Genomic DNA, 14,997 nt, shown 5'->3' with positions numbered 1-14,997 from the left:
ATTTTACAAAAAATAAAATTGTTTTTTCAACCTTTACTTGCATTTGAATAAAATGAAACATACGTGACATACTATATGGGGATAAATATAGAACTGCTTAGCAATAAATTTTCCAAATATGATAAAAAGTGGAAATTTGAATGTTTTGAGAAAAAAATGCTAAATACAACATTTGTGTATGTATTCGACCTCCGATATAGTATATATGATATATATCCTTTGAATGAAGACATAAAATAATCGTTTCCAAAATTGACTATTTTTGCTTTCTACGAATCAATATTAAACTTTGAAGAAATTAACTGAAAATTAAAGGTACCTAACTTCCTTGAATTTCCCTGGGTTAGAAAGTCCCTCTAGATAGAGAATTTACAGATTTTGATATATTTTACAGACATTTGTTATTAATATGCAGCCGATATATGTTACATTATTAGATCTAAAATCTATGTTACCGAAGACATACAGTGTCATTACCGAAATAGATGCCATCCTGTAATATGATAGTTTCTTGTTGTAAATATTTCTGGCAAAATTGCAAAATACCCTAAACATTTACTTCAACGATAAACATGACACAATGACAACATCAAATTTATAATATTTTTCAACCTCAAATGCTTTATTTCATTGACAATGGGCGTTAAGCTCATAATTTGTTAGGCTATGCCATATATTGTTTTTACTAGTAGTTGCAGAAAATGTAAATACCGTGATATCATAGAACCCGTGATATCATAGGAACCGAGTACACATTTCTAAAGTGGTGGCATTTGCCATGATCACTGCGGTATACCGTACCCCGGATATTGCTCGATATTATGAGGACTTTCATCCCATTTCGCGACTTTGAACGGGGAACGAAGGTAAGTTCAGCGACGATTTTTTCCAAACTATTGGCTATTTCATTTATCTCAACGAGTTTTATATATCTAGAGGTATGTTTTGTATAGCTAAAAGAAATCAAAGTATTTTACAGATATTTGTAAAATTGATTAAACTACCCCGAAACGATCGGCTACTCACTAGAAAAGACTGAACGCGATACTGTAGTATCGGTAGAGATTATTATATTATCGAAATAAAATAATTTGAATCGAGCATTTTTTTCATTCATAATCCAAGTATGCTAAGTCCAAATTTCAGGCAAAAAGTGTGAAAGTACAAAACGATACAGGCCAAAAAAGGTACAAGAAAGTGTACCTAGCATTGATTGTAAGTGTACAGATTATTGCACAACAGCCCATCTTTAGTGTACAGTGTATTGCAAAACATAATGAGCAAATAAGAATGGACAATGGATATTTTCATCTAATTTTTACGTCTGTTTATTGATGCCATTTTATTTCGCTGATAATGTACTGTTAATGATATTTATTGAAATATTTCAGATTCACCAATGCATATTCAGTGTTATTACTGTAATTTTTCTACGAACAAATACAGAGATTTAATTCCCCATTTGATAGACAATCACACTATGGATGAAATAAAGTTTAAGTCTGTTAATGAAGATGGCGTTTGTTTGTTTGTTTGTTTCATTTTACGCCTTTTCCAACAGTATTTCAGTCATATAGGCGGGTAGTTTCCTAACCACCATTCCTGGAGAGTTACACCGGTACTAGACTACCTTCCTCCGCGCTAAACTACAAAAGCATCTCCCGGGGATCGAACCCACGCCAGAGAGGTAACTGGATTAGAAGTCATCGACTCTAACCCCTCGACCACGGAAGATGGCGTTTAAGTGCATGCTTATAGTCGGGAGCTGGGTCAGGAGCAGGGTAGAACCATCAAAATTGACGATAAAAATATTTAAATACATGTCTCAAGAAACTGTGTTCATATTTAGATGACATTAATTATAGGTTTTTACAGGGCAAGTGTGCCTTAAAAAACATGCCGACACACCAATTATATAAATACACATGTACAACTGATGAGTAAATCTTTATTTCAATGTAGCGCGAAAGTTTCTTTATGTAACTGCATAAATTCCTGAAATTTGACATAAAGTAGAGATCCGTTTATAAAATATATAAAATTAAGACACACATTTTATATCACTTACAAATGCTTTCTTTACAAACTGGTATGCACTGACGGTTATAAAAAAATTCTATTAATTTAATTTATATATCTAGAGGAATTTTTTTGTATATCTAAAAGAAATAAAAGTATTTTACAGGTATTTGTAAAATTGATTAAACTACCCCTAAATGATCGGCTGCTCACTAGAAAAGACTAAATGCGATACTGTAGAATCTGTAGAAATTATTATTTTATCGAGATAAAAAAATTGAATCGAGCATTTTTTACAAGTATGCTAAGTCAAAATTTCAGGCAAAAAGTGTGAAAGTACGAAACGATACAGGCCAAAAAAGGTACAAGAAAGTGTACCTAGTATTGATTTTATATCACTTACAAATGCTTTCTTTACAAACTGGTATGCACTGACGGCTATAAAAAAATTCTATTTAGCACCTTGAAAGTTTATGCAAACACTCTGTGACTTGTCATGTATCTTCTGTGTATAGGTATGATACACACAGGCATTGTTGCAACACATGTTAATGGATTTTTAAACATCTTTGGTATTCCAGGAATTCACCAAAAAACACTGAAAAAAGTGGAACGACTAACTGGACCAGTTTTTGAAAAGAGCAAAAGATTCGTGTTTCAAAGCAAGTATGTTAGAGAAGGAGATTTTACAGAAAGAAAACAGCATTTTAGCAGCAGTAAATGAAAAAGATGACCAAATCACTTTTGAAGAAGCCATGGATATTCTTGAAGCTGCAGACGGTAAAAAATACATTATTTTTAGTGTTAGACCTGTAAAATCAATATCATAGTCACGTTTTGCATATACTATCTACACGAAACTACTCGTTACTTATATAGCTTTCTATATGAAAACTAGAAATGTGTCATCATGCCACAAATGCCCCCGCATGCAGTCAAAATTTCAGATGTTATAATATTTAGTTCCAAATTTGTTTGCACAAATTATTGTTTTCATTTTTCAACTATTCAACATAAAACAGTAAAAAAAACTCAATTAAGACCACCATCGGGACTGGGCCAAAGTGGTCTTAATTGCGGGGTGGTCTTAATTGTGAATATTCTTATCAATGCTTACACACTTTTAAACCATGGTCTTTTTTAGTCATTTTGTATGAACAAACAATGTATATACCTGCAAATACAATATAAAACTATGTTTTAAATTAACATCTGATTGGAAGAAAGTTTAATATCAAATTCTTTTTTGTCTGATTTCAATATCAATTTCAATATTATTTATTATACGATGTACATTATTCATCTGTCAAATAAAAAATAGTTATTCGCATAATCAATGTTCTTAAAGCAAGATTAAACCACTCTAAAATTTACTTTCTCACCTTATTCCATGCAATATCCCAGTGATGGGAAACAGACAAAAGCCCTCCCAGACAAAAGCCCTCCCGTCAAAAAATGACAAGGCGGACAAAAGCCCTCCCGTGAAAATGAAAGGGCGGACAAAAGCCCTCCCGTGAAAATAACAGTGCGGACAAAAGCCCTCCAATGAAAATGACTGGGCGGACAAAAGGCATAACTCTGCCAAAAATCATCGAACCATTACCATATTCGAACTTGACCTGTATTTTCTCATTACATATCCATATGTCAAGTTTGAGTTGAATGTGTAATACCGTTGGGGAGATAATGAACGGAAACTGAAAATTTCATATTATTTTCAAAGTAAAAGGGGCATTACTCTGCCGAAATCATCGAACCATGACCAAATTCGAACTTGACCTGTATTTTCTCATGACATATCCATATGTTAAATTTGAGTTGAATGTGTGCAACCGTGACAAAGATAATGAACGGAAACTGACGATGACGGAATGACGGAACAGGGTAACACAATATGCCCCGGCCATTATATGGCGGGGCATAATAAAAAGAAGAGTATCTGAAATGTTGAAAGGCTGAACATGCATTACATCTTGTTGCATACCCTTAATCAACGCAACAATAATTAACATACATAATTAAAGGTCCATGGTGCCCTTGAAATTATTCTAAATATAATTCTTAAAAGCTTTTCTTTTGAGACATCTTTTGTTTCTGTTGTTTTTCTTAATTATCATTACTAGTTAAAGTGATTTCTACTTTGCTTCCATGACATATTTTCTCATTCAGTGCTACTTTCTTCAGGTAATTGAAGTATAATGTGCCTTTCACTGATTTATAGATGTGCATTCACTACACTTAGTAACCCATTTGGAAATGTGTTTTACCAGGCTAATCGTCATTTCAGAGAGCACCCCAGTTTCTACAGACGGTTTGGTAAATGTGACGGTAAGTCAAGATGCTGCATGGCCAAAGCGCGGTCGTGGCATGTATAGCTTGTCAGGTATTTTCCTTTCTTTAATATTTATATATGTATTTGCTCATACAGATAAATTCAGTGAGGATTGGGTTTCGAGGAATTAAGATTTTTCATATAAATCTCTCATGAATACATAGAGGATATTCAAGTATTTTCTATAATACGGGATTTCAGATACTGGTGAAAATATGGCAAATATGTTTCACTGCAGTGAATTATTACATTAATATTTTTTACATTAATATTATAAATATGTTATTCATAAGTGCGTTATAAAATGATATATTATCATACAAAAATATATAAGTAAATAATGATCAAACCAGTCATTGTATTAAATATCAACCTGTAATATAAAAAGCTAGGACAATGCGAGTAATATGCAATGTCAACGCACCGTTGGAATTTATATGTACATAGCGTAGTGACATGAATTTACAAAATCCATTAGCAACGTTTTAAATTTCCCTTAATTTTGATCACAGATTTGTATCTTTTTATAAAACTGTAAAGTGTTGATGCAAACGCAATAAAACTATTTGATGTACATGTTTATGAAATAAATACACTGTTAAAGTCTCGAAATATTTATGCATATTTTTGCCATGAAAATCCATAAAAATGTTATAACCCAAAAATATTTCAGGTTTGGGTCGTTTCGTTGGGATTCGTTCCAAGAAGTGTCTAAACTTTTCAACAAGGATTAAGAACTGTGCGACGTGCTCTTTTTATGAACGTACCGAACGTAAAAAACCACAGCATGACTGTAGAAAGAATTGGTGCAAAAGCGCAAAAGCTATGGAGCCGGATATTGCAGTACAGTTACACAGAGAATCATTATCAAACGGCATACAGTATTCGGCAGTCGTAGGTGACGAGGATTCAAGCTCTGTACAACACGTTCGAATATACGCTAATCCGGACTTAGTTAAGTATTTAGATATTCATCACATAAAAGCCATGAGACATACTCGGCTCCGGTTGTAAGATTCCGTTTGATTGGACGATATTGTGACCACGCTCAACTTTGTATTTTAATCAACAAATGAAAAAATCCGTTTCAAATCGGTCACGTGATAGCCAATGGATGCCGATAACAACTTTCATTTTCACATTCAGAAATAAGTTGTTTACATATGTAATAAAACATTTTAAAAATCGATTTAAGGCGGTAAGTTGTTTCTTTGGTTTTGTTTTATCGATTTAGTGCGGGTTGGTACAATGACATGGTTTAGAATTGCGTTTTTACACGTAGAAAACCGAGTGTTGACAGGTTGCACGGTTGATGTCGACCTAGCAAAAATACGATGTTCCATCCGAAATATCGGTTTGTTATTCAAAAACGGTTTAAGTGGGAACAATAATGTTATTGTCAACGTCAAGTGATGTCATTTAGCTGCAAATTGATATATAACTTAATATGATTTACGTAAAAATGACTTTGCAATTTTGACCTATACTGGACAAGTGGCATTCTGCCGATTTGGCGAGTTTAACGTCTATAAATTATATATAAACTATTATACTTTTTTCTAGAATTATTTTTTTACACTATCCCAACACTGTGCCGGGTCCCTTTGCTTAAGACATGTATCAAGTTAAATGTGAATATATTCAGTATCTTCAAAGATTAATGTCGCATTTAAAACTTTAAACAGAAAGTTAAGAAAAAAACATATATACATAATAGGGTAATATGAGTTAAATATCTCGTGCACACGACTTAGTTATCTCATTCTCACTACTTAGTAACTGATGGCCACGACATGGTATATCGTGGCCACGACATAGTATATCGTGCCCACGAATTAATTTTCTCGTGCCAACGACTTAGTTACTCGTGGCCACGACATATTTTCGTTCACATGACTTATTTATCTCGTGCCCACGATTAAGTATCTCGTGGCCACGACATTGTTACTCGTTCCCACGACTTTATTATGTCGTGCCCACGACTTTGGTACTCGTGACCACGACAAAGTATCTCGTAGCCACGATGTAGTAACTCGTGGCCACGATATATTATCTCGTTAACAGGTAGATTAATTCTTAAATAATACAAATATGAAAAGCAAGAGCCGTTGAACCGAATGATGTTCTCTGAATAGGTTTTAAACACAGAAAAGTAAACATTTTGTAGTTTCAGAGTTATGTCCCAAATAAATTTCAAATTGCGATAATTCCAAACTTAGGCAATGCAGATTAACTGTTCTTTGCACTGCAATTCTTCTCAATGAGATCTATCTACCTACATGATACCTCTTGTAGTTTCACAGTTATATCCGAGGCAGAGTTCAAATTGGTAAAACGGACAAATGCTATATCTCCAAAATAAGGCAAATAAGTTATGGTTATTTTGCACTGAGAATCTTCCCGATGAGATCTATCTACCCACAAAGTGTCTTATTCATATATGTTGTAGGACAAGAAGTCCAAAATTAGGCGAGGCAGAGTTACGGTTCTTTTGCACTGCACTTCTATTAAATAAGATCAATCTACCTACAAAGTGTCTTGTTCATATCTATTATACTTTCAGACACAATTTATGAACAATGTTTAAATTGTAAAAAATAACAAAGGACAATAACTCCAAAATTAGGCACGGCAGAGTTACGGTTCTTTTGCACTGCACTTCTAAAAAAATGATATCAGTCTACCTACAAAGTTATTTGTTGATACATCTTATGGTTTCAAAGCTATGTCCCGGATAAAGTTTAAGGTGAAAAAAAGAACAAAGGGCAGTAATTCCAAAATTTCACAAGGCAGAGTTATTGTTATTTTACACTGCACTTCTTCCCTATGTAATCTTTCTACGTACACAGTTTTATGTTGATTTCTCTCACAGTTTTAGAGTAATGTCCCGCACAAAATTTTTAAACAAAATGAACAAAGGACAATTACTCCAATATTAGACATGGCATAGTTACGGTTCGTTTGCACTGCACTTCTATTTAATTAGATCTATCTCCCTACAAAGTTTCTTGTTGATATTTTATTATTTTGAGTTATGTCCAGTACAAAGTTCAAAGTGTAAAAATGAGCAAAGGGCAATAACTCAAAAACTAGGCAAGGCGGAGTTACAGTTCTCTTCTAATGAGATCTAACTACCTACATGGTTTCATGCTGATATGTCTTATAGTATTAGAGTTATTGCCCGTTCAAAAATCAAAGTGAAAAAAATGAACAAATGGCAATTACTAAACAAATTTGAAAGGCAGAGTTATGGTTCTTGTGCACTGCACATTTACCTAATGTGATCTATCTACCTAATGTTTCATGTGATACCTGTTGAGGTTTAGAGTTACGTTTCGGACAGACGAAAGGATTGACAGACGGACAAGGCTATGCACATGTTATAAAAAAATCAAAATAACCTTATACTTCGGTGTGCTAACATTTATGCGGAAAATGGTAAGACGTAAATGATTAAGGGGATATTCCTAAGTAATCGCGTGAAAGCGTGGATGAAATTACCGATCGCATTACTGAAAAAAAAAACAATCTAAGATCAAATTTCTTTTAAATTGATTCTATTTCTATTTTGAATAAGCTTTGCAGGTGTGTAATTTTTTCAAGAAATATTGAGTTTTATTAAATATTTGAAGCCGTCAAAGTGAGCGACGAGATTCTGGTCGCTGGCACATACACATAGAAGGAAAACTTTCTACGTTGATTTTGAATGGTTAGTGGGTAATTGTGCGCGAAGGGCGACCATCGTCTATATGATAACAAGAAAATATTACATACATTCGTATGTAATATAGGTACAATTGCATACTAAAATCTGTGAAGACTTTTTATGATTGCTGCATGAAAGGTGTTATATAAAATGAACAAACATGTCATCAGATATTTTATATTTTTTAACGTTTTCATGTAAGGTTATAAATGTATCATAATATTAAAATTTTATGCATTCTGATGAGGAAAGTGATTTCAATAAAAGAACAATACATGACCAATTTACTGATTTAAAATATTTACACAAATTACACATCTTCCACTGAACAGACCATATGAAAATCTTGCAAACCCACAGAAATAGAAATATAACAATAAAAACCCGTTTTTTCCCCGCGTATTTCTTTGTTTTCTAAACTTTTAAATCTGGTCACCGCGGTTTATTAAAAACATACCTAACACGGACACAACCTTATTTCTTTATTTTTTTTATTTTACAGAGCATTAAAAACCATTCAAATGTATTAAAGGTATACAATTTCATTGAAAATCATAGTCACAGATTTGAGTAATTATTATTTGTTATCGATTGATCCAATAAAACCCATAAAGATACGGTTTGTAAATATTTATTAAAAGTCGTATTGTGCTTGCTTGGGATAATCACGTGATACTGTAACGGCAGCCATCTTACGATACGAAAATGCCTGGCCCTCCTCGGACAGTTTCTTCCGCCAAAAATATAATATGAAATTAAAACTTGCAATTCAAAGTTTGTTTGCTACATAAATATTATAATTTACTAATTGCAAACTTTTTCTCTCCTCGACTATGTTGATGTTCTGTCATTGGCTGAAACCATCACGTGATCAATACACACATTAAGGTGTGAACTAATTTAATTTTCATTCAAATTATGCCGTTTATCGGACATACAACATTTGTATGTACAAATAAATTTATAAAACAACCTTAGAAGTATTCAAAATAATAAAAACCATTGGAAAATAGTAAATGCAAATAAATTGTAAATTTGCGTATGCCAACTCATCCCTAAACAAAACATAATAGACTCAACCAAAACAAGCGTCTGCTTCTTTACCTAATTATGTAGTTGCAAGATCATGATCAGCAAACCAAATTTAAGAGCAAACGTTTTGTAAAAATTATACTTCGACCACAGCAAATTTCGTACAGAAAAGCCCTAAAAAGTACAATTTGCTGGGCTTATACTGATGTATAATTCTTCTATTTCTTTGACCGTCGGATACCTAAAATATCTCCATTCAAGTTACAGTGTAACTAGATAAAAGCGGTAAATTCAAAATGTTAAAGATTAAACAACATATTACATAATGAAATACTTTATGTCCACCACTATGTAGAGGGTATGTACAATCATGTGTATATACACACGTGGTCGTCTATATATAAAATACAGGTGATATACATGTAGATCTACCTAATCCGGTCAAGGTCGTTGTAACTGTTCAGAATCATAGACGGGCTAACGGCTGATAAAGTATTGCAGCTACTATACAATACTACTAATTACAGTGTATATTCTAGGAGTGGGGATGGGGGATACACTCCTATTTATAAGAATCCCCCCCCCTTCCTTATTTTTTTTCAGATGCAGGATGAAAATTTTACATAGAGAAAGAAGGAAAAAATCAGTAAATGTAATAAATTCTAACTTTTCGATAAAATCAAATCCTTGAATAGACATTGCTAATTATATACATACATACTATTTAACTGAAGTGTTGTTGCATCCTTAATTACAACATACAGGACTTTTAACTCTATTGTAAATAAAATTAATAGGGATCGTATAAACCTATAACCTTTACATCTAGACTAATCAATACTTTATGATCATTATCTCTCATCCCTTTAATAATAATGTCAAAACTGCTCTTTATTTACAGAAATATTATACAGTATTATCATACCCACAGATCAATAAACATGTATAAACATAACATTAATAATTTCCACTATATATTCAATACATATGAAATCCTGTTAACAACGGTATTCAAAATATAGTAGTAAAACTATAATTTATAGTATACTTATACAAAACTATAAAAAAGTAGTCTACATCATAATAAATATTGTGGTGTGTCTAAGCATTAAATGCATATCTCTTACAGTAACAAATACTAGCCCTCTTTCAACCTTCTATTAGACTTTATTATAACAATTAACTATATGCATAAATTGTTTAAAATTATAACTTATAGATGTTACCCTTTCTCTGTTTCAATATTGCATGGACATGAGCAACTATTTGATTTCTTTAATGATCCACCTTTTATTTTTACAATATGTTACTTTTATTGAAAATGTTAATACATTCCATTTGATATACAGCATGGTGGTGGAACCCCATTTAGATCTCAAAATTGAGCATCGGGAATAAAAACATGTATAATTATATGAATTTCCGCTGATAATGATATGCGCTATAACAAAATCAAGTATAATAACAAGTATTTAAGTTTGAAAATGCCTATATACAGATACATGTATATGATTTTGGAAATATTGGCGTTCCACGATTATTGAAATTTTGAGCATCGTTGGACATTTCGGTTTTAATGAAACAAAACACATAAAGTAGGATGTGATGGTAGTTTTTTATGCGAATCTTTTCCAAAAATATTTAACTACCCAATTTATAAACAATATCCGGTGCTTGAATGAAAACCTAACATTGTGTTTTTTTTTCTATTTTTTTCCCATAAATTTCAAGATATATTGTCGTTTCATGAGCGTTTCACATGAGCAAAGCCACAGTGGTCAAGTTTTGCAAAAACATACATCCTTACCGTTGTTCCATAATTTAGGATGCGAACGATCTACTTCGGAATCCGATAATTACCGATAAAAGGTCGTAAATATTTACAACGTTTTCAAAGTGGAAAAATGTAGAAAAACATAAACAAAAAAGAAATAAAAATTCAGCTCGTTTGTGTTGTTATCGGTCTGTAGTTAAAAGGCACCTATACCAAACACAATGAGCTATGGATCCCTCCGTTAGTTCACGCATTGTTGATAAAGCTTCGAAATATAACAAACAACCAGCGTTGGTGTGATGATTTAATTCAACATTTATTACAAATAATAATTTCATTTTATCATATTTAAATACGCAACACAACAAAATTGTTAATTTCGATTAAACTGCCGTTCGTTTTGATGGAACTGCCGTTCAGTCGGGTAATTACAAAATTACATCTGTCACATCTCTGTTGTTCCTCACTTGCAGTAACTTCGAAATAACATATTAACTTATTATTTTTGCAATCATTGAAATGGTCGCTTTGTTCCTTTAAGAGTTATCAATCCCAAACATTTTCGAACTACATGTAATATTTTTAAATTTGGCGCAAAAATGTTGGAGTTCATATTTTAATGAGTGTTGAGAAATGAGTGACGAGTTGCATACTTTTTCTAAATACATTGCATATATGTATCTTTTTTTCCCCAATGTTTTGGAGAGGGGGGGGGGTATGAAAAAAATGTTACCACAATTATATATATACTCTTTAAGCGCTTGTTACATGAACAGCACTGTAGTTAGATTGTTTGTGTTGATATTAGCATATATTTAGCTGTAACCACCATCTTGAGCAACAGAACATTAATTAAAGAGTACCTGAAAAATGTACGCGAAAGTTAAAGAAAAGATGTCATTTATATTTAGTTTCTATTTGTAGTTATGGCGGCCATATTGATCAACAAACCGAAACTGTGATCATTGTTTTATAGAAATCTATCCAAGGATCTTTGCAATAGAGTTTCAAAGTAATTAAGGAGTAGATCTCGTTTAAAGCCCCTGGCCTCCAGATGATAAAATGACAAAGAAATCAAGTAAAAGGTAAATACTAGTCTGGTTAGGTATAAAATGTGTAAATTTATTATTACTGACATCTTAATTGAAGAAAGAATGTTGACAAAATCGTCAAAATATTGTGTTTCTTCTTTGCATTATCTACTGCGTTACCATAGTAGTAGCTAATATAAATACGAAAAGTTAATTCATTCAACATTTTGACGTGTCACAACAGTGGTTCGGAAAAATCCTGGGATCTAGTAGGCTCGGTGTAGTATATTAATGTTCCTTCATGAGAAGGCCCTAGTCATATTTAAAGTTAAATTCGATATGATATAAATCATCAATTATAATTCTACAACAATTTTTTAACACTGTTAAACGGACCGGAACCACTTGAGCAGTTGCTATATTAAAGTCTGTATATTGGACTAGCCGGAAAAAGATTCCCCGGGCTGGGCAAAGGTTTACTTTTCTTTGTTTATTTTATCATTTAAAAACATTTCGAAAGTTTATTCAAAAATTGTCCCTTCCATTTGGGAAAATACCCCGAAAACTGCTAAAAGGGGCCCCGTCCAGGGAAAGAATTTCCCAAAGGCTAACTGTTCTGAACCCGTTTTGAAAAAAATTTTGAAAGATCTGGAGGTAAACCTACCAACACTACCACGACCATTTCTGTATACTTCATCAAAATATAACAAACAATACTGTTGTTTTGCTATGCAACATAACATTAAATGAACTAAAACAATAACAACGTTGCTTTTTTTCCTTACTTAAAGTTTTCAATATTTTGCTATGAAAATAATTAAAATATTTGCTATTTACCTTAAACTATTTCTTGAATATCTGGGTCTTTAAAGTACGAATACTGATCTTGGCTTCTAAAGTACAAATATTGATAGAGGGGCCGAAATGTCTTAGCCACTAGGTGTCGGAAAGTCATTTAAAAAGTGGTAGAAGTGTCAAGGGGTCTAGAAGTCATCTTATTTTCCTACGGGTCGAGAAGTCAAGGTATCTAAGTTTCTTACTTGCCTACAAGATGATGCTTCATCTAAATATCTAAACCCAGAGAAGATTATTTATTACTTAATTATATGTAAACTAAGCAACATCACTAAACAAAGGAAGAATCTTTTTTACCCCAGGGGCATGACGTACATAACATATATAGATGTCCACTAAGCAGTGCTACATGCCAAATGTGTAAGCTTATGGAATTATAGTTGCACAAACGATGACTTAAATGGTTTATGTGTACACTAACTATATCAGTTAGGTGAACCCTTATGGGGGGCACATAAATATTTTTTCATCCAATGAGACCACCAGGCCATGTTACATGTCACATATCTACGATCGAGGAAGTACTGTTTCTGAGAACAAGTTTTTAATGATCATATTTGCAGTATATTTTTATCTTTTGCAGCCAACTTATGCACCAGACTGAAACCGTTTATACCACTTTTTAGGACGACCTAAGAATCATGTCTGCATATTTGGTCAAAATCCATCAAGTGGTTCCAAGGGAGGTGTTGTTTTACGAAAATGTGAACATCGACAAAAAGAGGACACCACTGTCAATCACAAAACTCACTTTTTAAACGCATTTTGCCTCAAGCATTTAATCTTTAAACAACCAAGTTTCATTTCATCCAAACAATGCTGTCAGAAGGCAGATTTAAATGACCATTAAATTTTCAAAAAGTGGAGGAATAAGACGGGACAGTAATCGTTCGGGAAATGGTTAGTATAATCGTGATCGGGTGTTTTTCATATTGACCTGTTATTTTGGTCAAAAGACATTTGGTATTTTTATTATTTTTTTTTTGTTTTTAAATTTAAATTTATTTTATGAAACCCCAAAAAAGCGATTTATTCTTTAAAATTCAATAATCAAACGCTTTTTTGTATTGGCCAAAAGGTACCTTTCTTGAACTTTTCCTTTCTGCATTTGCCCCTGTTTTCCTCGTAGTTTACATTGGTTAATCTTAATTAAGCCTTGTGATAAAATATTTGGCTAGAAATAAGTATGGTACAAACCTGTTAATTAAACGAACTTTTTTTTCACAACTAATGCATCAGGGAAAAAGGCAAACTAAATTTAAGACGAGAAATGTCGAACAACACATATACCCCCCCCCCCTTCTAGCCCTCGACTCATACTATTGGTAATTTTGTAATAGAAACATGCTATTAATGGGTACATGGATCGAAGCGAAGTTAAGGAAAAGAAAATATAACCAATAGCGGGTATATGACCTGAAACTGTAAGAAAGCTGTAATTTTTGGAGGGTAGCTGGAATAAAATATATTTTATCATATAAATGTAACCATTCTGACATTTAAGGCCCCTGTGACCTTGACATTTGACCCTAAAAGGGTCATCATCAGGCCAATCAATATGTGAAATATGAAGAGTTTGTGATAAATAGTTTTTAAGATAACGAACCGAAACATTCTGCGCTTTATGCACCTGTGACCTTGACCTTTGACCTTGTGAACACAACGTCAATAGTTGGCCATCTACTAGTAATGACGAATCAGTATGTTAAATATGAAGACTTTGTGAAATATAGTTTTTAAGATAATCAGCGGAAACCACTCTGAAATTAAAGGCGACTGTGACCTTGACCTTTGACCAGTAACTCCAAAATCAATAGGCATCATGTACTAGTTATGACTAATCAGTATGTGAAACATAAATACTTTGTGATGAACAGTTTTTAAGATAATCAGCGGAAACCATTCTTACATACAGGGCCCCTTTGACCTTAACCTTTGACCTAATGACCCCAACATCAATAGGGGTCATTTTCTATTTATGACCAATCACTATATGAAATATGAAGACTTTGTGATGAATAGCTTTCAAGATAAGCAGCTGAAACCATTCTAACATTTAAGGCCACTGTGACCTTGACCTTCAATATAATGACCCCAAAATCAATAGGGGTCATCTACTAGTTATGTCCAATCAGTATGTGCTATATAAAGACATGGTTATTAACAGTTTTCAAGATAATCAAGATAATCAGCGGAAACTATTCTAATATTTAAGGGCACTGTGACTTTGACCTTTGACTTAGTGACC

This window comes from Ruditapes philippinarum, unplaced genomic scaffold, assembly GCF_026571515.1.
Source record: "Ruditapes philippinarum isolate M1 unplaced genomic scaffold, ASM2657151v2 ctg2261_1_1_1_1, whole genome shotgun sequence".
Taxonomy (NCBI): Eukaryota; Metazoa; Mollusca; class Bivalvia; order Venerida; family Veneridae; genus Ruditapes; species Ruditapes philippinarum.
This window is presented reverse-complemented; position numbering follows the sequence as displayed.